This window comes from Bufo bufo, chromosome 2 (assembly GCF_905171765.1).
Source record: "Bufo bufo chromosome 2, aBufBuf1.1, whole genome shotgun sequence".
NCBI classification, from domain to species: Eukaryota; Metazoa; Chordata; class Amphibia; order Anura; family Bufonidae; genus Bufo; species Bufo bufo.
Genome location: NC_053390.1, coordinates 34,628,092 through 34,654,506, shown reverse-complemented (window position 1 = coordinate 34,654,506; position 26,415 = coordinate 34,628,092). Strand labels below are relative to the sequence as shown.

At 46.2% G+C, this 26,415-nt stretch overlaps 1 protein-coding gene across 1 annotated transcript in view; it reads left to right on the top strand.

Moving 5' to 3' along the window:
• The window catches only part of LOC120992102 (oocyte zinc finger protein XlCOF6-like), a 770,548-nt gene that overhangs the window by 158,497 nt on the left and 585,636 nt on the right, over positions 1 to 26,415 (top strand). The gene's annotated exons all lie outside the window — the stretch shown is intronic.

Below are 26,415 nucleotides of genomic sequence, written 5' to 3'. Positions count from 1 at the left end.
GTGACGTCAGATCACATGCTCCAATCACATGGTCCATCACCGTGGTGATGGACCATGTGATTGGAGCATGTGATCTGACGTCACCAAAGGTCCTTTAGCCGACAGCTCATCAGAAGAGACCGGGAACTACGCGATCAAGAGGAGAAGGTGAGTTAATTTGTTTATTTTTTTTAACCCCTCCAGCGCTATTTTACTATGCATTCTGTATTCAGAATGCTATTATTTTCCCTTATAACCATGTTATAAGGGAAAATAATACAGTGAATAGACTGTCACCTAGCAACCATGCGTGAAAATCGCACCGCATCCGCACTTGCTTGCGGATGCTTGCGATTTTCACGCAACCCTATTCACTTCTATGGGGCCTGCGTTGCGTGAAAAACGCAGAATATAGAGCATGCTACGATTTTCACGCAACGCACAAGTGATGCGTGAAAATCATCGCTCATCTGAACAGCCCCATTGAAATGAATAGGTCCGGATTCAGTGCGGGTGCAATGCGTTCACCTACCGCATTGCACCCGCGCGGAAATCTTGCCCGTGTGAACGCAGCCTAAGAGGCAGACATAAACGACTGTACTACATAATTAGTGCAGTATACTATTTAAGCAATCAAAGGATTGCATGATCAAGTCTCCTTTGTGGCTTTAATAAATAGTAAAGATGATGAAAAAATGAAAAGGTAGCGAAAAAGTAGTCTGCCTCCATCGATAGTATGACAGGATGAACAAACAAGTGGCATGTGGACAAGTCTGGGGAACGTTCCTCTGTAAACCGTTCATGAGCCTATGCCAGTGAGCTCCGTGAGGTGCGGCATGTTGCCCCATCTTGTTGGAAAAAGCAGGACATTTACTATTCTGGTGTTAGTTGGTTGTAAAACTGTTCAAAAATGTCCAGGTAAATTCTGGTATTCACGGTTGATTTGAAGAAAATTGGACCCAATATTCGTGTTCCTGACACTGCGCACCAGACACCAATTTTCTGGTCGTGAAGTGGTGTTTCAGGAGTCATATGGAAATTTTCAGCGGATCAGTACCTCGTAATCTGGGAATTTACATGACCTGATAAATGAAACCAAGCTTCGTCGGTCATGAAGTACAGCAATGGGTCCAAATAGCTGTCAGAAATCACAGTCAGCAGACAAGTCCAGAAATTTCAGTGTTTAGCTTTTTCAGACTCTTTCAGTTTCTGCAGACACGTTATTCGGTACGGTTTCAGGTTCAGAGATTTCAGCTCTCGCTTACACATCGTTCCTGATACACCAACTTGCTGAGACAGTCTTCCAATAGATTTTTGGGGCTACTTGCAATCCGCTGCTGAATTTCATGCACAACTTCAGCCGTCCTGATCGATGGGAGCCTCGGTTTCTTCATGTTTGCAACAGAGGCAATTTGAGGCCATTTCTAAACCAGACTCTGAATACAACATTTCGCTGGTGGTTTTGTTCCTGCGGACTTATCGGCAAAGATCTCTTGCGTTTCCTTAATTGATTTGCTTCGCACATAGCCTTCCACAATCACTATTTTCTGTTCCAGGGAGAACACCATCTTTCTGACACAATAGGCCACTTTTATCAAACTAACTAATTGCCTATAGAAACCAATCAGAGCTCAGCTTTCAGTTCCTAAAGGGTTCTGAAAAAATGAAAGCTGAGCTCTGATTGGTTGCTATGGACAACTAAGACAGATTTACTATTAGGCAGTTTGATTTGGAGATATTGGAGGCGACTACTTTTTCGTGGGCCACTCTGTATAAAAAGAAAAGTCTTGTTTTCTGTTCATCCCACCTCTCAGAAGCAGAATGAAAAGCAATAAAAAAAAAAAGCTAAAGTACCCCAAGATTAAAACTGTTGAACATCTGTCAAATATACAAACCCTCACAATTGAATTTATTTTTTTCAGAATATGACCACACAAATTAATGGTGTCTCTGAAGGTTCTTATTAATCCAGGTAATTGTATACCAGTACTAATACGTTTGAGAAATTGGACTTGTATTTTCTGTTGAAGGCATTTCACTAGTCATCCGACTGACTTTATCAATGAGAATGTCTGGTGCAACAACATGAAATACTGGTGACTCATGCTTCAGTCAGCATAATCTGTTTATCATAATCAACACCAAGGTCAAAGGACCTCATGGAGGTAACATTTTGATTGCAATTTGAATGACAGAAGTGCAGATTGCACTTACAATGCAATCTCATCATGAGGCAGTTTAATCACACCTAATAGCTTCAGTCATGCAAATTGAAATCAAGATCTTACCTCTGTGAGATCCTTGACCTCATGTTATGATAAATGGAGTATACCGACTGAAGTATGAGTCACCAGTATTTAATGTCAGATTTCTTGTACAGGTCATTCTAAATGAGAAAAGATGATTAACAAAATATTTTCAAGAGAAAATACTCTGACATTACTACTGATAAAAAAATAATGGCATTTTTTATAAAGTTTCTTTGTTTTGTTAAGAAAAATAGTAAACCATAAAACAATGTAAATTTGGATGAACCCTCAGATTAAAATACTGGTGTTTATACCTGACAAATAAATCATTTTTTTTCAAATGAATAGTAATTTTAACGTAACAATAAATGAACATGAAAATACCAACACTCCAGTGACTCAATGATGCCAGTGCCCTGAAAAGTGTTATTTTTGTTTCACTGCACACCTCACGGATCTCCGTTATCAACCTCATTAACTTCTGGTTACAACATGAGCTTGCCGCCCCAGATTCATGGCTGGAGTCCTAGGAAATACAACTGTGATGTGCCGCCCCCCAGGGCCGATCACGTCCCAGGTCTATAGAAATGCCAAGTGTTGTGGTGCGGTCTTAACAGTCTCTGTGTGTGTCACGGTGCACCTACCCGGATACTGTTGCTCACCAAGGCTTGGCTCTGAAGCAATAAAAGGGAATTGTAATAGTGGAGATGGAGAATAAATCTAATTACTTTTATAAAGTTCAACAGCTTTACTTGAATCAACTTGCTTCCAGACAATATTCAGGCTTTCTCTTGGTTCCAGCAGGCTTTGGCATAAACTGGCAGGCAAACTTGATAACTCTGCTTTCTCTCTCTGCTGTGCTAAACTTGGCTTTGTTCTGGCAGCTGGACTTCAGAACTGTTTTGGTATCTCTGGAGTGGGGTGCTTTTGGCTGCTAACCCCCTAGTGACACTCTGTCTGTAGATCTGTAAGAGTCATGGTGCTGCTCTATGAGCTATGAGCTGCTTCCCTTTTGAGACTTCTGCTGCAGGAGATGTAACTTTCCCCTCGCTGCTACACCTTGGCACGTCTTTTAAGCTCCACTGTCTAGACTACACTGGAATCGACTAGAACTGCAACTATTCCCATTGGTAGGAAGCAGGACTAGCCCACTTCTGCCCAACAGGGGGAGAATGGAATGGTAAGTTATATGCTATCTAAAGATCTGTCTGCCATATCCGCTGCCAACTGCTGGTGAACAAGGCACATTACATGAACATAGCAGTTTCATAACAACATTAGGAATGCACAATGTAGGAGGACCTGGAACAAATATACAGATGACATTATTGGTATCAAAGACAGTAGCAAGGTGAAGAAATGGTAATACCACTCTGGGGTATTACATAACTACTTGTCACACCTGTGACAGGTCTTAGAAGGTCTGAAAGATTATCTACACATTAGTGACCTGACAGCCTCTTTTGGTTTCACTTTGTGTGTTGCTGGTATGTCCATACCTCCTGTTCAGGTGTGGATCATGAAACCTTTACCTATCCCTATTTAGTCTGACTTTACCCATTACTTCTTGCTCTGGATAGCTTCATTTGGTTTTGGAAGAGCTGGAGTGTGGTTCGTGTTGAAGTCCTGTTCATCCATCATCCTCAGAAGTTAAGTGTTCCACTTTTTGTGTTTTGTATTCCCCCCCCTGGTTGTTTACTAGGCCTCAGCGAGATGCTGGTTCCTTCACCAGGGAAGGAACGGGTTGTCTCTGCCCTGTCATTACCTTTAGGGCATCTGAGGGTCACCAGGGTTTTCTAGGTTCCTGTGTATGGGCATCTCTACCATCGAGAGGTGCCCATACGGATAGGAGTTAGGGCCAGGAGCAGGGTTTTATAGGTGGTGACCCTTTTCCTTCCCTAGTGGTGAGGCCTAGCGTCTTTCCCCTTCCTTCGTATTGTATTTTGTTGTTATCCCCTACTACATCCGTTACATTATCCAGAGCCAATACTGCCATTTTTGTTCTGATCTGTGCAGCTATGGATACTATGTGTGCACTGGTCGAACAGCTGCAGAATCTGACTATGGAGGTAGCAGACCTCCGCGCGACGGTCTTGCAGATTCAGAGTCAACAGGCTGCTGGTTCCGGTGGTGGGTCCCAGGACTGCCCTGAACCAAAGGTGGCTCTCCCGGACAGGTTTTCCAGGGGTAGTGACAATTTCATCTGGTTCAGGGAATCATGTAAATTATACTTTAGGCTGCGTCCATACTCTTCTGGGGATGAGTGTCAACGTGTGGGTATGATTATTTTGTTGCTTAACCACTTCCCGCAACTGTAACGCCGAAAGGCGTCATTGCGGCGGCTCCCCCAGGCTACGCTAACGCCAATAGGCGTCATCTCGCGTGAGCCGAGATTTCCTGTGAACGCGCGCACACAGGCGCGCGCGCTCACAGGAACGGAAGGTAAGAGAGTTGATCTCCAGCCTGCCAGCGGCGATCGTTCGCTGGCAGGCTGGAGATGTGTTTTTTTTAACCCCTAACAGGTATATTAGACGCTGTTTTGATAACAGCGTCTAATATACCTGCTACCTGGTCCTCTGGTGGTCCCCTTTGTTTGGATCGACCACCAGAGGACACAGGTAGCTCAGTAAAGTAGCACCAAGCACCACTACACTACACTACACCCCCCCCCCCGTCACTTATTAACCCCTTATTAGCCCCTGATCACCCCTGATCACCCCATATAGACTCCCTGATCACCCCCTGTCATTGATTACCCCCCTGTCATTGATCACCCCCCTGTAAAGCTCCATTCAGACGTCCGCATGATTTTTACGGATCCACTGATAGATGGATCGGATCCGCAAAACGCATCCGGACGTCTGAATGAAGCCTTACAGGGGCGTGATCAATGACTGTGGTGATCACCCCATATAGACTCCCTGATCACCCCCCTGTCATTGATTACCCCCCTGTCATTGATTACCCCCCTGTAAAGCTCCATTCAGATGTCCGCATGATTTTTACGGATCCACTGATAGATGGATCGGATCCGCAAAACGCATCCGGACGTCTGAATGAAGCCTTACAGGGGCATGATCAATGACTGTGGTGATCACCCCATATAGACTCCCTGATCACCCCCCTGTAAAGCTCCATTCAGATGTCCGCATGATTTTTACGGATGCACTGATAGATGGATCGGATCCGCAAAACGCATCCGGACGTCTGAATGAAGCCTTACAGGGGCATGATCAATGATTGTGGTGATCACCCCATATAGACTCCCTGATCACCCCCCTGTCATTGATTACACCCCTGTCATTGATCACCCCCCTGTAAAGCTCCATTCAGATGTCCGCATGATTTTTACGGATGCACTGATAGATGGATCGGATCCGCAAAACGCATACAGACGTCTGAATGAAGCCTTACAGGGGCATGATCAATGACTGTGGTGATCACCCCCCTGTCATTGATTACCCCCCTGTAAAGCTCCATTCAGATGTCCGCATGATTTTTACGGATGCACTGATAGATGGATCGGATCCGCAAAACGCATCCGGACGTCTGAATGAAGCCTTACAGGGGCGTGATCAATGACTGTGGTTATCACCCCATATAGACTCCCTGATCACCCCCCTGTCATTGATTACACCCCTGTCATTGATCACCCCCCTGTAAAGCTCCATTCAGATGTCCGCATGATTTTTACGGATCCACTGATAGATGGATCGGATCCGCAAAACGCATCCGGACGTCTGAATGAAGCCTTACAGGGGCATGATCAATGACTGTGGTGATCACCCCATATAGACTCCCTGATCACCCCCCTGTCATTGATTACCCCCCTGTAAAGCTCCATTCAGATGTCCGCATGATTTTTACGGATCCACTGATAGATGGATCGGATCCGCAAAACGCATCCGGACGTCTGAATGAAGCCTTACAGGGGCGTGATCAATGACTGTGGTGATCACCCCATATAGACTCCCTGATCACCCCCCTGTCATTGATTACCCCCCTGTCATTGATTACCCCCCTGTAAAGCTCCATTCAGATGTCCGCATGATTTTTACGGATCCACTGATAGATGGATCGGATCCGCAAAACGCATCCGGACGTCTGAATGAAGCCTTACAGGGGCGTGATCAATGACTGTGGTGATCACCCCATATAGACTCCCTGATCACCCCCCTGTCATTGATTACCCCCCTGTAAAGCTCCATTCAGATGTCCGCATGATTTTTACGGATGCACTGATAGATGGATCGGATCCGCAAAACGCATACGGACGTCTGAATGAAGCCTTACACGGGCGTGATCAATGACTGTGGTTATCACCCCATATTGACTCCCTGATCACCCCCCTGTCATTGATCACCCCCCTGTCATTGATCACCCCCCCTGTCATTGATCACCCCCCTGTCATTGATCACCCCCCTGTCATTGATCACCCCCCCTGTCATTGATCACCCCCCCTGTCATTGATCACCCCCCCTGTCATTGATCACCCCCCCTGTCATTGATCACCCCCCCTGTCATTGATCACCCCCCCTGTCATTGATCACCCCCCCTGTCATTGATCCCCCCCCTGTCATTGATTACCCCCCCTGTCATTGATCACCCCCCCTGTCATTGATCACCCCCCTGTCATTGATCACCCCTCTGTAAGGCTCCATTCAGACATTTTTTTGGTCCAAGTTAGCGGAATTATTATTTTTTTTTTCTTACAAAGTCTCATATTCCACTAACTTGTGTCAAAAAATGAAATCTCACATGAACTCACCATACCCCTCACGGAAACCAAATGCGTAAAATTTTTTAGACATTTATATTCCAGACTTCTTCTCACGCTTTAGGGCCCCTAGAATGCCAGGGCAGTATAAATACCCCACATGTGACCCCATTTCGGAAAGAAGACACCCCCAGGTATTCCGTGAGGGGCATATTGAGTCCATGAAAGATTGAAATTTTTGTCCCAAGTTAGCGGAAAGGGAGACTTTGTGAGAAAAAAATTAAAAATATCAATTTCCGCTAACTTGTGCCAAAAAAAAAAAATTTCTATGAACTCGCCATGCCCCTCATTGAATACCTTGGGGTGTCTTCTTTCCAAAATGGGGTCACATGTGGGGTATTTATACTGCCCTGGCATTCTAGGGGCCCCAAAGCGTGAGAAGAAGTCTGGTATCCAAATGTCTAAAAATGCCCTCCTAAAAGGAATTTGGGCACCTTTGCGCATCTAGGCTGCAATAAAGTGTCACACATCTGGTATCGCCGTACTCAGGAGAAGTTGGGGAATGTGTTTTGGGGTGTCATTTTACATATACCCATGCTGGGTGAGAGAAATATCTTGGTCAAATGCCAACTTTGTATAAAAAAATGGGAAAAGTTGTCTTTTGCCAAGATATTTCTCTCACCCAGCAAGGGTATATGTAAAATGACACCCCAAAACACATTCCCCAACTTCTCCTGAATACGGCGATACCACATGTGTGACACTTTTTTGCAGCCTAGGTGGGCAAAGGGGCCCATATTCCAAAGAGCACCTTTAGGATTTCACAGGTCATTTACCTACTTACCACACATTAGGGCCCCTGGAAAATGCCAGGGCAGTATAACTACCCCACAAGTGACCCCATTTTGGAAAGAAGACACCCCAAGGTATTCCGTGAGGGGCATGGCAAGTTCCTAGAATTTTTTATTTTTTGTCACAAGTTAGTGGAAAATGCAGATTTTTTTTTTTTTTTTTTTTTCATACAAAGTCTCATATTCCACTAACTTGTGACAAAAAATAAAAACTTCCATGAACTCACTATGCCCATCAGCGAATACCTTGGGGTCTCTTCTTTCCAAAATGGGGTCACTTGTGGGGTAGTTATACTGCCCTGGCATTCTAGGGGCCCAAATGTGTGGTAAGGAGTTTGAAATCAAATTCTGTAAAAAATGACCTGTGAAATCCGAAAGGTGCTCTTTGGAATATGGGCCCCTTTGCCCACCTAGGCTGCAAAAAAGTGTCACACATCTGGTATCCCCGTACTCAGGAGAAGGTGGGGAATGTGTTTTGGGGTGTCATTTTACATATACCCCTGCTGGGTGAGAGAAATATCTTGGCAAAAGACAACTTTTCCCATTTTTTTATACAAAGTTGGCATTTGACCAAGATATTTATCTCACCCAGCATGGGTATATGTAAAAAGACACCCCAAAACACATTCCTCAACTTCTCCTGAATACAGAGATACCAGATGTGTGACACTTTTTTGCAGCCTAGGTGGGCAAAGGGGCCCATATTCCAAAGAGCACCTTTCGGATTTCACAGGTCATTTTTTACAGAATTTGATTTCAAACTCCTTACCACACATTCGGGCCCCTAGAATGCCAGGGCAGTATAACTACCCCACAAGTGACCCCATTTTGGAAAGAAGAGACCCCAAGGTATTCGCTGATGGGCATAGTGAGTTCATGGAAGTTTTTATTTTTTGTCACAAGTTAGTGGAATATGAGACTTTGTATGAAAAAAAAAAAAAAAAAAAAAATCATCATTTTCCACTAACTTGTGACAAAAAATAAAAAATTCTAGGAACTTGCCATGCCCCTCACGGAATACCTTGGGGTGTCTTCTTTCCAAAATGGGGTCACTTGTGGGGTAGTTATACTGCCCTGGCATTCTAGGGGCCCAAATGTGTGGTAAGGAGTTTGAAATCAAATTCTGTAAAAAATGACGAGTGAAATCCGAAAGGTGCTCTTTGGAATATGGGCCCCTTTGCCCACCTAGGCTGCAAAAAAGTGTCACACATCTGGTATCTCCGTACTCAGGAGAAGGTGGGGAATGTGTTTTGGGGTGTCATTTTACATATACCCATGCTGGGTGAGAGAAATATCTTGGCAAAAGACAACTTTTCCCATTTTTTTATACAAAGTTGGCATTTGACCAAGATATTTATCTCACCCAGCATGGGTATATGTAAAATGACACCCCAAAACACATTCCTCAACTTCTCCTGAGTACGTAGATACCAGATGTGTGACACTTTTTTGCAGCCTAGGTGGGCAAAGGGGCCCATATTCCAAAGAGCACCTTTCGGATTTCACTGGTCATTTTTTACAGAATTTGATTTCAAACTCCTTACCACACATTTGGGCCCCTAGAATGCCAGGGCAGTATAACTACCCCACAAGTGACCCCATTTTGGAAAGAAGAGACCCCAAGGTATTTCGTGATGGGCATAATGAGTTCATGGAAGTTTTTATTTTTTGTCACAAGTTAGTGGAATATGAGACTTTGTAGGAAAAAAAATAAAATAAAAAAAAATCATCATTTTCCGCTAACTTGTGACAAAAAATAAAAAGTTCTATGAACTCACTATGCCCATCAGCGAATACCTTAGGGTGTGTACTTTCCGAAATGGGGTCATTTGTGGGGTGTTTGTACTGTCTGGGCATTGTAGAACCTCAGGAAACATGACAGGTGCTCAGAAAGTCAGAGCTGCTTCAAAAAGCGGAAATTCACATTTTTGTACCATAGTTTGTAAACGCTATAACTTTTACCCAAACCATTTTTTTTTTACCCAAACATTTTTTTTTTATCAAAGACATGTAGAACTATAAATTTAGAGCAAAATTTCTATATGGATCTCGTTTTTTTTGCAAAATTTTACAACTGAAAGTGAAAAATGTCATTTTTTTGCAAAAAAATCGTTAAATTTCGATTAATAACAAAAAAAGTAAAAATGTCAGCAGCAATGAAATACCACCAAATGAAAGCTCTATTAGTGAGAAGAAAAGGAGGTAAAATTCATTTGGGTGGTAAGTTGCATGACCGAGCAATAAACGGTGAAAGTAGTGTAGTGCCGATTTGTAAAAAAGGGCCTGGTCTTTAGGGGGGTATAAACCTGTGGTCCTTAAGTGGTTAAAGAGGATGCCCAATCTTGGGCTTTTTCTCTGCCAACCGGATCTCTGTCCCTCCGGTCGGTAGATGAATTCTTTAGAGCCTTGGGTCTTATCTACGATGACCCGGATCGGATCTCTCAGGCCGAGACTAAGTTACGGGGTTTGCGGCAGGGAGAACGTTTCGCGGAGACCTATTGCTCTGAATTTAGGAGATGGCTACCGATACAGAGTGGAACGATCCTGCTCTCCATAGCCAATTCTGTCAGGGTCTCTCTGAGACACTGCAGGACGCGTTGGCTTTTCATCAAAATCCTGAGTCATTGAAAGCAGCTATGTCCCTTGCTATACGTCTTGATAGACGCCTGAGGGAGAGATCTAGGGGTCCACACCTTCAGAACGTACTGTCCAATAAGGGTACTGCTTCCTTTGACACTTATGGTGGAGAGACACTGGTGGTTGCTCCTTGCGAGGAGCCTATGCAGTTAGTAGGAGCTACTCCTGGAACTACTGGCAAAAGTTTGGGTCATGTGAAAGGAGTCTGCTTTTGTTGTGGCAAGAAGGGACATTTTGTGAATATTTGTCCGTACTTGCAGCATCAAGGTGTAAACAAGAAGGAAAAAACGTTTGATCCCCGAATTACTATTGGTGGTGTGGGTAGGGAGCAAGAAAACCTACTTTTGTCTTTTATTGGTAGTACCCGTTTTCTCCTGTCTGCCGAGGGGGCGCTAGAGTCCAAAACTGTGAAAATCTAAGCATTTTCGACAGTGGGGCAGGAGTTAACTTGATTGATGGACAGGGTTGACTACTAATGCATTAGAGAAAAGTATTTCCGTCTTTGCAATTGACTCAGCACCTCTCACCCAAAAATGCCTGTCGCAGGCAGTGAATGACATTAATTTAAGAGTGGGTGATTTGCATCAGGACACCACACCGATGAGGGGACGTCCCATTGTGTCAGGAGTGGGCAGCCTTTCGCAAAATGTGGGCATCTATATTGACCGTCTCCTTTGTCCTTTTGTACAAGCGTTGCCCTCCTATATAAGGGATACTGGGGACCTTTTAACTAAACTGGAGCATATTTGCATAGAACCCGACTGGCTCTTGGCGTCGATTGACGTCGAGGCATTATACTCCTCCATTCCCCACGATAAGGGCTTAGCAGCGGCCGCAGACTTTTTAAGAGCAAGAGGTTGCCAGCACTCAGCACATAGTAATTTCGTCCTGGAACTTCTGCAGTTTGTTCTAACTAAGAATTTTTTCCTATTCGATGGACGGTTGTACCACCAGCTCAGGGGCACGGCGATGGGCAGTTCTTGCGCCCCTTCGTATGCCAACTTGCTCCTGGGCTGGTGGGAGGAGACAGTGGTGTTCGGAGACACACCTTGTGAGTCTGTCGGACACGTTGCCCTTTGGTCCCGCTACATAGATGACATATTTGTCCTGTGGAGCGGGACCGAAGGGCAGTTTGATAGCTTCATCCAGGAGTTGAACACTAACTGTATCGGACTGAAGTTCACCTCCTCCATCATGAGGGATAACCTCCCCTTTTTAGACATTGCCATCTCTAGGGATGATGTGGGCGGGTTGAAAACCACGATATATCGTAAACCAACGGCAACGAATTCACTTTTGAGGTGGGATAGTTGCCACCCCGCGCCACTCAAACGGGGTATTCCCTATGGGCAATACATTTGTCTTAGACGTAATTGTTCGGAATTGAGCGAATTCAAACAACAGGCATCGACTATGAGAGCTAGGTTTTTAGAACGGGGCTATCCAGATAAAATATTAAAACTGGCATATCAAAAGGCTTTGGTACGTAGTAGAACCACTCTCCTTCATCCCGCAAAACGTCCCAGCATAGTCTCAACAAAAATAATAAGGCTTATTGGCACCTTTGACTCGGCCGCAACCCAAGTGAAAGACATTCTGGGTCGCAACTGGGAGACCCTTTTGATGGACCCGGACCTAGCCGAGATCCTGAGCCCGCACCCCTCAATAACATTCAGAAGGGGGGCCAACCTAAGGGACAAATTAGTACACAGCCATTTTAGTCCCGCTGCGACCCAAGGGACATGGCTGGACAAAAACACCACGGGCTGCTACAAGTGCGGCCACTGTAGTTTCTGTGAATGGTTGGTCAAGGGCAAATCCTTTGCGGCGAACCCTCCGGATAATGCCCACACGATCAAACAGTTCATCAACTGTCGCAGCGTAGGAGTGATATACCTACTCAGTGTGGCAAACGCTATGTGGGCAAAACCCGGAGGGAACTTCGCAAAAGGATGGGCGAGCACTTGGGAGATATCCGTAATGGAAGGGACACGCCGGTAGCCCGACATGTCCTTTCTCTACACGGTGGCCGTACCTCTGCCATCAAGTTTATGGGAATTGAACGAGTGAATAAGCCATTTCGTGGGGGTGATTGGGATAGACAGATCCTCCAGCGCGAATGCTGGTGGATCTTCAAACTTAATACATCCCACCCCCATGGCCTTAACGAACAACTACACTTTGGTTGCTATATATGATTTTCCTTCACTATATGTTGCATCTGTCAAGTGTGGCTTGATACATGAATGGAGCTGCGCCAGTCCTGTGCACTTTTCCATTCATGGTGTTCTATCTAGCTCTCTTGAGCTTGCAATATTATGTCCTCTTGTTTGGCTGCCTATCTCTTTTCTTTTCCAGGTCAGCTAGGACGTTAGCCCACCAAAATGTCCCACTCTGTCACATAATTAAGGGGTGAATATCTCCCCTTTGGGGGACGATCGGTGTAGTAGCTACTAGGTTCATAAACCAATTGTCCTTGCTCAGCTCCACCCCCCCTAGCTGTAGTTTATGCTACAAGCGGCGCCTTGTTTTTGGGGCGGTTTGAGGGACCTATGTTCACTCCCCCCCTTTTAGCTGTGCCCATCGGGCGGCCTGGTAGGCGTGCCGACGCAGTTGCGTCACAATGAGTGCCTCCCCCTAGGCCTTACCCGATATCGCCGTGTCTTTTGACGCATGCCCCTTGTGGGAACGCCGCACCCCCGTCTGGCCGGATCATGTGACTTGGTCCGGTCACGTGGGGCGACGTCATACTCGGCGCAGGCGCACTGACCGGCGTTTCTCCCCTCTTCTCCATTGAAATACAGCGCGCCAATGCACACAAGCTAGGCGTGCAATCTAGGACGGACGTGGCGAATCTCCATGCCGCCAACTCTGGACATTGGCCGACACCACTTCAGCAGTTATGTGAGTACTTACTCACATCTACCACTTTGTGGGCAGCATGGGTACCTAGACTTAGATATTCATTTGCATTGCTTTCTGTCTATGTTCTTTTTTCAGGTATACCATTTACATGCCTCACACTGTCAAGAGTCTTTTTCTATGTGGAGTTACTTCTTTTGAATAAATACCCCCATATGTTTGCTTCACTGGGTTACTTATTACAGTGGCATTATATAGACTGACAGGAGCCTTAAGCCCCGTGTCCCCTGATGACTTTTGGGGCCTCTGGTTTAAATCTAAATATATGCACTGAAGATATGTTATATTAAGAAACGCGTCGGGACACGCTGACATATCAGACACGCACCTCTTGTGCTTATCTTATTATGGTCCTTGAGACCTGTTTCACTTAGTATTTTACTTAGTATTTTTTCCGGCCTTGATACATAGCATCCTGCCCCTGCCACCCTTTTGACAGGGTTACCTAGGGTTTCCATATCAGGGCTAGGTTCCGGACGGGGCCACCCCTTGCGGGGCACGGACCCCGTGTTAGGTCACTAGGGCCAGGGTAGGTCAAGTAGGGAGGCACTAGGGCTAGTTTCTTATTGAGGCTACTCTAGTACCTGGCCGTCTGGACACCTCGGATGTCTGTTTCCTTCTACCCATGTACATCTGATGGAGTACCTACCTGCTCCATGTGACCTCCTCCTACAGTAACCCACTACATGCGGTTATCCAAGTGAGGCCTCCCTAAGATCTGGTAAGACCTTTCCATTTCTTAATTACCTGACTTCCTACCGTCTTACCTTTTAGACACTAGGAATCACATGCGTCCTCCATCTTAGGCCCTCGTGTCATTTATCACAGGCCTAGGGAGGACGGCACCTGGATGTGTCCGTAGCTATACACACGTGGCACTTCTTTCCAGGGGCCTTGTCTGTCTTTTGTGTTTTTTTGTTTGTAAGGGGTCTTTTACTCCCTCCTGGGAGAACAGACATATTAAAAGTTATATTTTAAACTGTTACTGCTCCCCTTCGTTACACATACTTTACTCTTTGAGCGGTACCCAGGTGAACTGCCCCTGCAGCCACATACCCTGGGAAGACACCAATTATATTACTCCTGTTATGTGTTGGAGGGTCTGCCTGCTCCGTTGGTGTTGGGCTTACCATGGTTAAGCAAACATAACCCTACCATCGTCTGGCAAGCGAGACAGATTCTCGATTGGAGTGATTTTTGCATGGACAACTGCATCGTTCTCTATGGTTACCACTAAAACTGTACCCTCATTCATTTCAGAATTTTCTGATGTGTTCTCTAAGAGTGGTAATCAGGAGTTGCCTCCGCACCGGGAGTATGACTGTCCAGTCAATCTTATTCCCAGAGCTAAATTGCCCAAATCTCTGTTGTATAAAGGCCATGCAAGAGTATATTACCAAGAGTTTGGCAAAGGGACATATTAGACCACCTAAGTCCCCAGTGGCTGCTGGATTTTTCTTTGTAACGAAAAAGGATGGTACCCTGAGACCATGTCTGGACTTCCGTGAGCTCAATCGTATTACCGTCTGTGATCCTTACCCCCTTCCTTTGATTCCGGATTTGTTTAGTCAAATTGTCGGTGCCAAGGTGTTCTCTAAATTGGATCTGAGGGGGGCATATAATCTGATAAGGATCAAGGAGGGGGATGAGTGGAAGACCGCATTTAATACCCCTGAGGGTAATTTTGAAAACCTAGTCATGCCCTTAGGGTTAACCAATGCTCCTGCGGTTTTTCAACACTTTGTCAATGACATCTTTTATCATCTGGTGGGGAGGTTTGTCGTTGTATACCTTGATGACATACTAATTTATTCACCTAATATGGAGACTCATCAGGATCATGTGAGACAGGTGTTACAGATCCTAGGAGAGAATAAGTTATATGCTAAGATGGAAAAATGTGTATTTGCTGTACAGGAAGTGCAATTTCTGGGTTACCTGCTCTCATCCTCAGGTTTTCGTATGGATCCCGAGAAGGTCTGTGCCGTGTTGGATTGGGATCGACCCGAAAATCTGAAAGCGTTTATGTAGTTTTTGGGGTTTACCAACTGCTACCGTAAATTTATCTTGAACTATTCATCGGTGGTTAAACCTTTAACAGACATGACTAGGAAGGGTGCTGATCTTTCTATTTGGTCTGATGCGGCATTACAGGCCTTTTCGGCTGTGAAAGAATGTTTCGCTTCGGCCCCTATTCTGGTGAAACCGGACGTGTCTCATTCATTTATTGTTGAGGTTGACGCGTCCGAGGTAGGGGTAGGAGCAATCTTGTCGCAGGGTCCTTCACCCAGTAAATGGCGCCCATGTGCATTTTTCTCAAAAAAAACCTCTCGACTGCTGAAAGGAATTATGATATGGGGAATAGGGAATTGCTGGCCATTAAGTTGGCGTTTGAGGAATGGCGGCATTGGTTGGAAGGAGCAATTCATCCTATTACGGTAATTACGGATCACAACAATCTGGCCTACCTGGAGTTGGCTAAGCGACTGAACCCAAAGCAGGCCAGATGGTCATTGCTTTTCACCAGATTTAACTTTGTCACTTACCGCCCTGGAGTTAAGAACGTCAAGGCGGATGCTTCGTCGCATAGCTTTCCTGGGGGGGGGGGGAAGTCTAATGACCCTAGTTCCATTTTATCTGTAGGGGTAGTCATATCCGCTCTTTATCCTGATCTCGAAGCCAGGGTGTTGGAGGCACAGGAGGATGCTCCGGACTCTTGTCCTCCGGGGAAATTGTTCCCTCCAAATTACGTCACAAGGTGTTCGAGGAACATCACTGTACGGTGCTTGCTGGGTACCCTGGGAGCAGATCGACTGTCGATCTCATCTCTCGCAGATTCTGGTGGCCGGGGTTGCGTAAATGTGTTGAGGACTATGTGTCAGCCTGTGGTACCTGTGCACGTGCTAAGGTGACACATACTTGGCTGGCCTTCCGGATCTCTGCTTCTATTGCCCATCCCGTCCAGACCTTGGACCCATTTGTCCATGGATTTTATCATGGATTTACCAAATTCTTCGGGGAAAAACTTGATTCTGGTGGTTGTCGATCGTTTTAGTAAAATGGCACACTTTATTGCATTACCTAATCTACCCAATGCTAAAAACCTTGCACAGGTGTTTGTTGACAACATTGTGAAACTACATGGCATTCCCTCTGATGTCGTGTCCGATAGAGGGACTCCGTTTGTTTCCAGATTCTGGAAAGCGTAATGTACTCGTCTGGGTGTACAATTGTCCTTCTCTTCGGCTTTTCATCCTCAGTCGAACGGACAGACGGAGCGCACTAATCAGAATCTAGAGACTTACTTGAGATGTTTTGTTTCAGAGAATCAGGAAGAGTGGTCTTCATTTTGTCACTAGCTGAGTTTGCTATAAATAACCGTAGGCAGGTATCCACTGGCAAGTCGCCGTTTTTTGGGGCATATGAGTTCCATCCACAGTTTGGTACATTTTCTGGTGCTCAAAATTCCGGCATTCCTGAGGAGGAACGATTTTCCTCTTCTTTGTCTTCTATTTGGCGGAAAATCCAAAATAACCTGAAAAAGATGGGCAACAGGTATAAGCGTGCGGCTGACAGGCGACGTATGAGTGGTCTGGACCTGAGAGTGGGTGATTCTGTGTGGTTGTCTACAATATAACAAAACAATAACAAACATAGGTGCACTCTGCAGTCTCACTAATTCTCAAACTGATTTTAAAATTGAGAGATTAGTCAACATGTCCTACGGTGTAGAACATGTCTAAGCCCAGACACCACGACAAGGTTTCTCAAGTAGCCCGGGACCCTAGATTCCTGGAGGTGTATAAACTCCTATTTAAATGTGCCTGTTTTCCATCTACAGGTCACATTTAGGTGCACCTGTGAAGCCTGGGCTATATCAGCAAGTCTTGAGTGGGACTCACAGACTCCTCCCTCCTCCCATTGCAAGCATGGTCACATGCTGGAGGTAACTGGTGAGTTGTTTGCGAGTCGGCCTTATGCTCCTGTAATTTGCCCACTGGCTCCTGGTATCGCCCATACGGCTCAGGTAGGAGAGTGTAGGGTCCCGGGCTACTTGAGAAACCTTGTCGTGGTGTCTGGGCTTAGACATGTTCTACACCGTAGGACATGTTGACTAATCTCTCAATTTTAAAATCAGTTTGAGAATTAGTGAGACTGCAGAGTGCACCTATGTTTGTTATTGTTTTGTTATATTGTTATATTAATTATCACATCCACACTTGTTACCTTGTGTAGGATGTCTATTGTGGTACTTGTGGTTCGCCGCGGGCATCCTCCATTGTATGCATTTTGCTGGGGATTGCCATTAGCAACGGGCCACAAGTGCAGGATTTGCTCCCCTATATATATGCACAACTGCATGTGGGTTTGAGCAGCTCCTGCTAATGCCAACCTGTCCTCTTAGTTTGTATATATAGATTCCTGGAGGTGTATAAACTCCTATTTAAATGTGCCTGTTTTCCATCTACAGGTCACATTTAGGTGCACCTGTGAAGCCTGGGCTATATCAGCAAGTCTTGAGTGGGACTCACAGACTCCTCCCTCCTCCCATTGCAAGCATGGCCACATGCTGGAGGTAACTGGTGAGTTGTTTGCGAGTCGGCCTTATGCTCCTGTAATTTGCCCACTGGCTCCTGGTATCGCCCATACGGCTCAGGTAGGAGAGTGTAGGGTCCCGGGCTACTTGAGAAACCTTGTCGTGGTGTCTGGGCTTAGACATGTTCTACACCGTAGGACATGTTGACTAATCTCTCAATTTTAAAATCAGTTTGAGAATTAGTGAGACTGCAGAGTGCACCTATGTTTGTTATTGTTTTGTTATATTGTTATATTAATTATCACATCCACACTTGTTACCTTGTGTAGGATGTCTATTGTGGTACTTGTGGTTCGCCGCAGGCATCCTCCATTGTATGCATTTTGCTGGGGATTGCCATTAGCAACGGGCCACAAGTGCAGGATTTGCTCCCCTATATATATGCACAACTGCATGTGGGTTTGAGCAGCTCCTGCTAATGCCAACCTGTCCTCTTAGTTTGTATATATAGATTCCTGGAGGTGTATAAACTCCTATTTAAATGTGCCTGTTTTCCATCTACAGGTCACATTTAGGTGCACCTGTGAAGCCTGGGCTATATCAGCAAGTCTTGAGTGGGACTCACAGACTCCTCCCTCCTCCCATTGCAAGCATGGCCACATGCTGGAGGTAACTGGTGAGTTGTTTGCGAGTCGGCCTTATGCTCCTGTAATTTGCCCACTGGCTCCTGGTATCGCCCATACGGCTCAGGTAGGAGAGTGTAGGGTCCCGGGCTACTTGAGAAACCTTGTCGTGGTGTCTGGGCTTAGACATGTTCTACACCGTAGGACATGTTGACTAATCTCTCAATTTTAAAATCAGTTTGAGAATTAGTGAGACTGCAGAGTGCACCTATGTTTGTTATTGTTTTGTTATATTGTTATATTAATTATCACATCCACACTTGTTACCTTGTGTAGGATGTCTATTGTGGTACTTGTGGTTCGCCGCGGGCATCCTCCATTGTATGCATTTTGCTGGGGATTGCCATTAGCAACGGGCCACAAGTGCAGGATTTGCTCCCCTATATATATGCACAACTGCATGTGGGTTTGAGCAGCTCCTGCTAATGCCAACCTGTCCTCTTAGTGTGGTTGTCTACAAGAAACATTAAACTTAAGGTACCTTCTTGGAAGTTGGGCCCAAGATTTATTGGTCCATATAAGATCACTGCCATTGTTAACCCTGTAGCCTTCCGTCCTGAACTTCCTCAGGCATTGAAAATCCATAACGTATTCCATAAATCGTTGTTAAAGAAATGTGTCGAACCTGTTGAGCCGTCCTCCTTACCTCCCGCTCCTGTCATGGTGGACGGCAATTGAGAATTTCAGATCAGCAGGATTGTGGACTGCCGAGTTCTCCGGAGATCCCTCCAGTATCTTGTTCATTGAAGAGGGTATAGACCAGAGGAGAGGATGTGCGTTCCAGTGACTGATGTTAATGCTAGTCGTCTGGTGAGAGCATTCTACAGAGCTCATCCTGATAAGGTCGGTCCTGGGTGCCCGGAGGTCACCCGTAGAAGGGGGGGGGGGGGGCGGTACTGTCACACCTGTGACAGGTCTTAGAAGGTCTGAAAGATTATCTGCACATTAGTGATCTGACAGTCTCTTTTGGTTCCACTTTGTCTGTGTGTTGCTGGTATGTCCACACCTCCTGTTCAGGTGTGGATCATGTGACCTTTACCTATCCCTATTTAGTCTGACTTTACCCATCACTCCTTGCTCTGGATATCTTCATTTGGTTTTGGAAGAGCTGGAGTGTGGTTCGTGTTGAAGTCCTGTTCATCCACAGAATTTAAGTGTTCCGCTTGTTGTGTTTTGTATTTCCCCCCCTCTGGTTGTTTACTATGCCTCAGCGAGATGCTGGTTCCTTCACCAGGGAAGGAACGGGTTGTCTCTGCCCTGTCATTACCTTTAGGACATCTGAGGGTCATCAGCGTTTTCTAGGTTCCTGTGTATGGGGATCTCTACCATCGAGAGGTGCCCATACGGATAGGAGTTAGGGCCAGGAGCAGGGTTTTATAAGTGGTGACCCTTTTCCTTCTCTAGCGGTGAGGCCTAGTGTCTTTCCCCTTCCTTCTTGTTGTCTTTTGGTGTTCTCCCCTACTACATCCGTGACACTACTGCTCAAATTAAATTTTGTCTTCTTGCAGAACAGCAATAGGTGACTATATTATCGTGACTATTTTATTAAATTTTTTTGTGATTTATACCATTATTGTCCTATGTATGGCACTGTTATGTGGGCATTGTGTATCTCACTCTGTTATGGTGCCACTGGTTTTGTGTTTTGATGGGTTGGATAAATGTAAAATTATCTACATTTGCTATTTCTGCCTGGAAGTCATTATAGAGGAGATTAGTAATGGTTTCCCTGCATAAATGTCAAACTCTTAACGTTATGTAGGCCTATGTATTATATATATTGTGACACAGTGAGAGGTTTGGTCTGGGAAAACAGGTATTTTCCTCCCAGCATGTGCTGCTGGCTGTCCTTAAATAGACAGCTGGGCTCAGAAGCGATTTCTCTGTGTTGGGATCTGGGAGCCTTATATCTGGATGAAGGCTTGCTACCTGTTTGGCGTAAAAACAGGTTGGTGCTCCCATCAGCAAGGACTCTTTGAGGCAGAATTGCCGCATGGTGTGAATTACCAACACCGCAAGGTGACTTTTTGTTTGAATATGACTGTTTGGTTTGTTACTTGCCTAAAGTGTGAACAAAACACTGAACTGTTTGATCCAAAGAACTTGTTGCCTCTATACTGCGTCCGCTAATCCTGTCTACCAGAGCGAGTCCCCACAATTGGTGCAGAATGCGGGCAGGTGCAGTGAGGCTGGCGTGAAGGCCGAAATATTTTAGTTTTTCCGGGCACGGTTGTATGTCTTACATCAAACCAGCGAGATTAGAACCCGTGTCTCTCGACATAATGGAAGCTGTCGTGAAAGCCCTCGTGGAGGCTAACTTGCAAAAGCGGGAGGCTAATAAGCAGCAGCAGGAAACCAACCAGCTGCTATTGCAACATGTGATGGCTTTACAAGCGGCAGGAGCATCCAATAGCGTCCACGATGCCTGAAAAGCGGTCCTTGCGGCGATCCCTAAGATGACCCCCTCAGACGACGTCGAGACCTATCGGGCGGTATTCGAGAAGGTGGCCATGAGGGAGAGAATACCCCGAGATCAGTGGGCTGAGGTCGTCGCTCCGTTCCTGGCATCTGGACCCCAGCAGGTGTTTTTCGACTTACCAGATGATCAAGCGGCCGATTACACGACTGTAAAGGGTGAGATTCTGGCAAGACTGGGGGTGAATGTGTTGGTCCGGGCCCAGCGGCTGAACCCGCGAGACCTCAGTATTATGATCTGTTACAACGGTTGCAAAAATGGCTGCAGCCTGACATGCTGAGTTCCACTGCTATGCTGGGCCGTCTGTTGGCTGATGTATTCTGTAGGGCTTTGCTATACCCTCTCCAGCACTGGATTGGCCAGGGGTCTCCTGGTAATACCCTTGAGATGGTCGACCTGGTGGAGCACTATGAGGCTACCAGGACACTACTGGGGGGTACTTTTCGAAGGGGGGCAGTCAAATCTCCACCCCAGACCCAGCGACTGGTGCCAGAAAAACCCGCCTGGGATATACCCCCTACAGACCTAGCTCCGATAGTCTGCTGGCGGTGTCGGGAGCCTGGCCGCATGAGGGCCAACTGTCTGCATCGGGGCAAACCCATGGATACTAACTATGGCTACCGCCACTCCTTGTATGCCAGTAAGCTGTGTGCAGCAGATACCACAGAGACTATAGACAATAGCCACATGTGACAGTTGGAAGTGGGAGACACTCTGGTGGTAGCTCTGCTGGACTCAGGGAGTCTGGTATCCCTGGTAAGAGCTTCCCTGGTGCAGCCCGCCGAGTATACTGGCCGAAATATCATGGTCGTGTGCATCCATGGAGACTTAAAGGACTATCCCACTGCCCTGGTGTCTCTGTCCACGGTGGCCGGCAGGTGGACCCATGAGGTGGCCGTCGCCACGATTTACATTATGAACTCATAATAGGGAGAGACTTCCCGGCACTGTGGCCTGCTATGAGAGTGACTGATACCCATGAGACAGGGGTAACCCTAGCAGAGTGGCCCTGGCTCAGGGGGGAGACCACAACTCTGGGAACCTGAGACCGAAGGGCGAGCAGTAGGGGTGACCGCCACTTTAGTGGAAGAGGGGGAGACAACCCCGCTAAGTGTGATGGTGGGAGACATGGAGGACTTGCCGTCGGGTCCTGAATTGGCAGACCTCAATGTCTCCTGGGATACTTTTGGTTCTGCCCAACGTCGGGACCTAACCCTATCCCGCGCCTGGGAAAATTTGTTTATAGTAGATGGTGAACCACAACAACGTGCGGCAGAGTCAGTGTTTCCCCGTTTCGTGGTTCATCAAGATAGTTTGTATCAGGTAAACCAACTACGGGGTGAACCTATTGAACAGTTGGTGGTCCCCGAGGCTTATCGCAAGCTTGTGTTAGATCTAGCCCACCAACACATTCGCGGGGGTCACCAGGGGCTGCAGAAAACTCAGAATCGTATTCTACAGCGATTTTACTGGCCCAGCATATTCAAAGAAGTGGAAGAGTTTTGTAAGTCTTGCCCGACCTGCCAGATAACTAGCCCCCAGCCACATTTCCGTAGTCCCCTAGTACCTCTCCCGATTATTGAAGTACCGTTTGACTGAATAGCTATGGACCTCATAGGGCCAGTACCGAAGTCCACCAGAGGGCATTAACACATCTTAGTCATACTAGACTACGCCACTCGGTACCCAGAGGCGCTGCCACTGCCACATACCTCGGCCAAACTCAAAGCTAAGGAGTTAATGGAGATGAATTCCCGAGTAGGACTACCTAAAGAGGTTCCGACCGACCAAGGGACCCCTTTTATGTCCAAGGTGATGAGGAAACTCTGTAAGTTGCTGCACATAAAACAACTACGGACGTCTGTTTACCATCCACAAACGGATGGTCTGGTAGAACAGTTTAACCAAACATAAAAAAATATGTTGAAAAAGGTAGTGACTAAACATGGGAAGGACTGGGACCTCCTTCTGCCCTATTTCTGTCACAGGTTAAGGGGAAGGGAAAACACCAAATACACACCACAACGAATAGACAACAATCTAGGCCTCAAAAGCTAAGGAACAGATGGTGACCTCCTAGTAATCCCTAGGCCTTCCCCTAACTCCTGCCAGTATGAGCAGATCCTGATGGTGGAAATACTCATACACCGGATACCTAAAGCCCTGCTAAAACTGACGAGCCCTAGGATAGGTAGCAGGGGACGAGACAGCTGGTTCCTTCCAGAATGAAGGAAGCTGCATCTCCCTGAGGCCTAGAAACAACACACACCAGATAATAAGAAACAGCGAAGGCAACAAGTACTTAGCAGAAGATTCAAGACAAACCAGCACTAGCAACTCCAAGCAGAAACTATCAACTGCATGGTAAGCAGTGTGAGGCAGATTTAAATAGAGCCTCATCACTGATAACGAGCGGCACCTGAGGAGAGATGAGATCCTGCCAAACAACAGCATACATAGAGGAAAACAGAGAGACCTGTCAGATAGCCTCACATGCAGCAAGTCTATCCGATATTCTCACCTCTCTCACAGGAGATTGACAATCTCATGTTCACAATGCAAGAGGTATCCCAGGCATCTACTGGGTTCTCGCCAAATATATGGCAGACACCCTCGCAGTCTCTTGGACGTGGCCGTTGTGGTTTTGCAACGACTTTCGAAAACTTAACGAGGCTTCCAAATTCGATGCGTATCCCATTCCCCGGGTGGATGAGCTGATCGAGAGGTTAGGACAAGCCCAGTATTTTTCTGTTTTGGACCTCACGAAAGGGTACTGGCAGGTGCCCTTAACGGAGGCTGCCAAAGAGAAAACTGCCTTCATCACGCCTGAGGGGCTGTATCAATATAAAGTCTTACCCTTTGGTCTGCATGGCGCCCCCGCCACTTTTCAGCGACTAATGGACATTGAGCTTCGTCCACATTGTCGGTACACTTCGGCTTACCTGGACGATATTGTCATCCACAGTACTGACTGGGAAAGTCACATGCCCAAAGTGCAGGCTGTAGTGGACTCCTTTCGGAAAGCTGGCCTAACCGCTAACCCAGAAAAATGTGCGATAGGGTTAGAAGAGACTAAGTACCTGGGGTATGTCATTGGGCGCGGAGTCCAGTGCAGAGCTGTGTATATATAAAGCATACAGTATAGAGCTGTGTATATATAAAGCATACAGCACAGAGCTGTGTATATATAAAGCATACAGTGCAGAGCTGTGTATATATAAAGTATAAAGTACAGAGCTGTGTATATATAAAGCATACAGCACAGAGCTGTGTATATATAAAGCATACAGCACAGAGCTGTGTATATATAAAGCATACAGTGCAGAGCTGTGTATATATAAAGTATAAAGTACAGAGCTGTGTATATATAAAGCATACAGCGCAGAGCTGTGTATATATAAAGCGTACAGTACAGAGCTGTGTATATATAAAGCACACAGTATAGAGCTGTGTATATATAAAGCATACAGTACAGAGCTGTGTATATATAAAGTATACAGCACAGAGCTGTATATATATAAAGCATACAGCACAGAGCTATGTATATATAAAGCATACAGCGCAGAGCTGTGTATATATAAAGCATACAGTACAGAGCTGTGTATATATAAAGTATACAGTACAGAGCTGTGTATATATAAAGCATACAGCGCAGAGCTGGTTGTGTGGAGCAGTACAGATGTATATGTGTGACGTTTGCAGCTCACACATCTTCATATTTGGCTTCCATGTAGGAATAGCAGGTGGAACTATTCATTTCTATAGATTTGCAATAACCCCAGCCATGTCTTGTCCTATAGAATAGGATGTGTAGTGACAGGAGGGGGAATAGTGCTGATAACACACTGAGGAGATCTGTATTCTGCAGGTCTGTGGTTTGCGGCCTCAGGATGGGTTCAGATCACGTTTTTTGTCCCACATTTAACAAATATGGTAGAATTTTTTTTTCTCGGGAAATAGTATAATTTTAATGGATTTTTTTTCTGTTGGCATTGGAACTAGGGCTGCAGCTATTGACTATTTTTGTAATCAAGTACTCTAAACAAAAAACTCATTAAAATAATGTTTTTCTTTAAAAAATCTCATGCCCCCCCCGTGCCATCAGCTTCCCCCTCAGTGCCATCAGCTGTCCCCTAGTGCCATCACCTGCCCCCCAGTGCCACCATCTCCCCCCCCCAGTGCCACCATCTCCCCCTCCTAGCCATGTCTCCAGCGCCAGTACTTATCTTTCCTGTAGGGGCGCCGCTCCACAGCTCCGCTGTCTTCTTCTCTGCGTGCTGCACTGCCGTCCTGACGTCACATCGCATCGGGTCATAGTGCGCTCTTACGTGCACTATGTCCTGACGATGTGTCAGGGCTGCAAGTGCAGCGTGGTGCGGGCCGGCGGGTGACCACGGAGCGGTAAGTAATAGCAAGTGCTTCACTCCCGCTCCGTGGTCACATGACACAAACGAACCCTCGATGCAAAGATTTTTTTGGTGTCGAATTACTCGATTCAATCGAGTAATCGTTTCAGCCCTAATTGGAACCCTATGGTGATTGTAGTCTCTGTATGTATCCATCGGCACTCCCGGCTGTTGTGAAACTACAATTCCCAGCATGCTCCATTCATTTCTATGGGAGTTCTGAAAAGAACACAGCAAGCATGCCTACTGGGAGTTGTAGTTTCACAACAGCTGGAGTGCCAGAGGTTGCCTAGCCCTGGGACGGGTGTCGGGTGGGTGCAGGAGATGATGTCATACAGTGACGGAATGTATGTGTGAGGCACAAGCCTGATGTGAATACAGCATTAAAGGGGTATTCCCATCATCACAGACAATGGGGGCATATCGCTAGGACGAATCTGTATTTTCTCAGAAAGCACTGCCTTGGAGCCTGACTCCGCCCACACATGGTCACATGGTCATGACATCACCAAAGGTCTTTTAGCCCACTAGGCTTTAGCATCTACAGATAAACCTATGACACTTGGTCATGTGATTCCTGACTCCTCCTACACTATGACATCATCACAGGTCCTGTAAGCACAGAACAAGCACACGGCTGCTCTGCAGGACGAGGTAAGCGGCTCTCTTTTGTGTCTTTAAAGGGCTCTGACCCCATTTTTTTTTTGTTGTGCTGCAAAACCCTTTCAGATCCCAGTGTCGCGCAGAAGCTAATATTAGCGGATGTGGTCACAGGTTGGAATTTCTGACGGTTGTCGTCTCGTGGTCACAATTGCTATCATTCGTCACCGTTTATCAGCGCAACATTGGTATTTTAACCCTTTCATGATCATAGCAAGTAAATTAACAGCGAATGGGCCTGGGCTGCAGTTCCAAGCACTGCCACCATACAGCGGTTGGAGCTGTGGGGAGGCCGCAG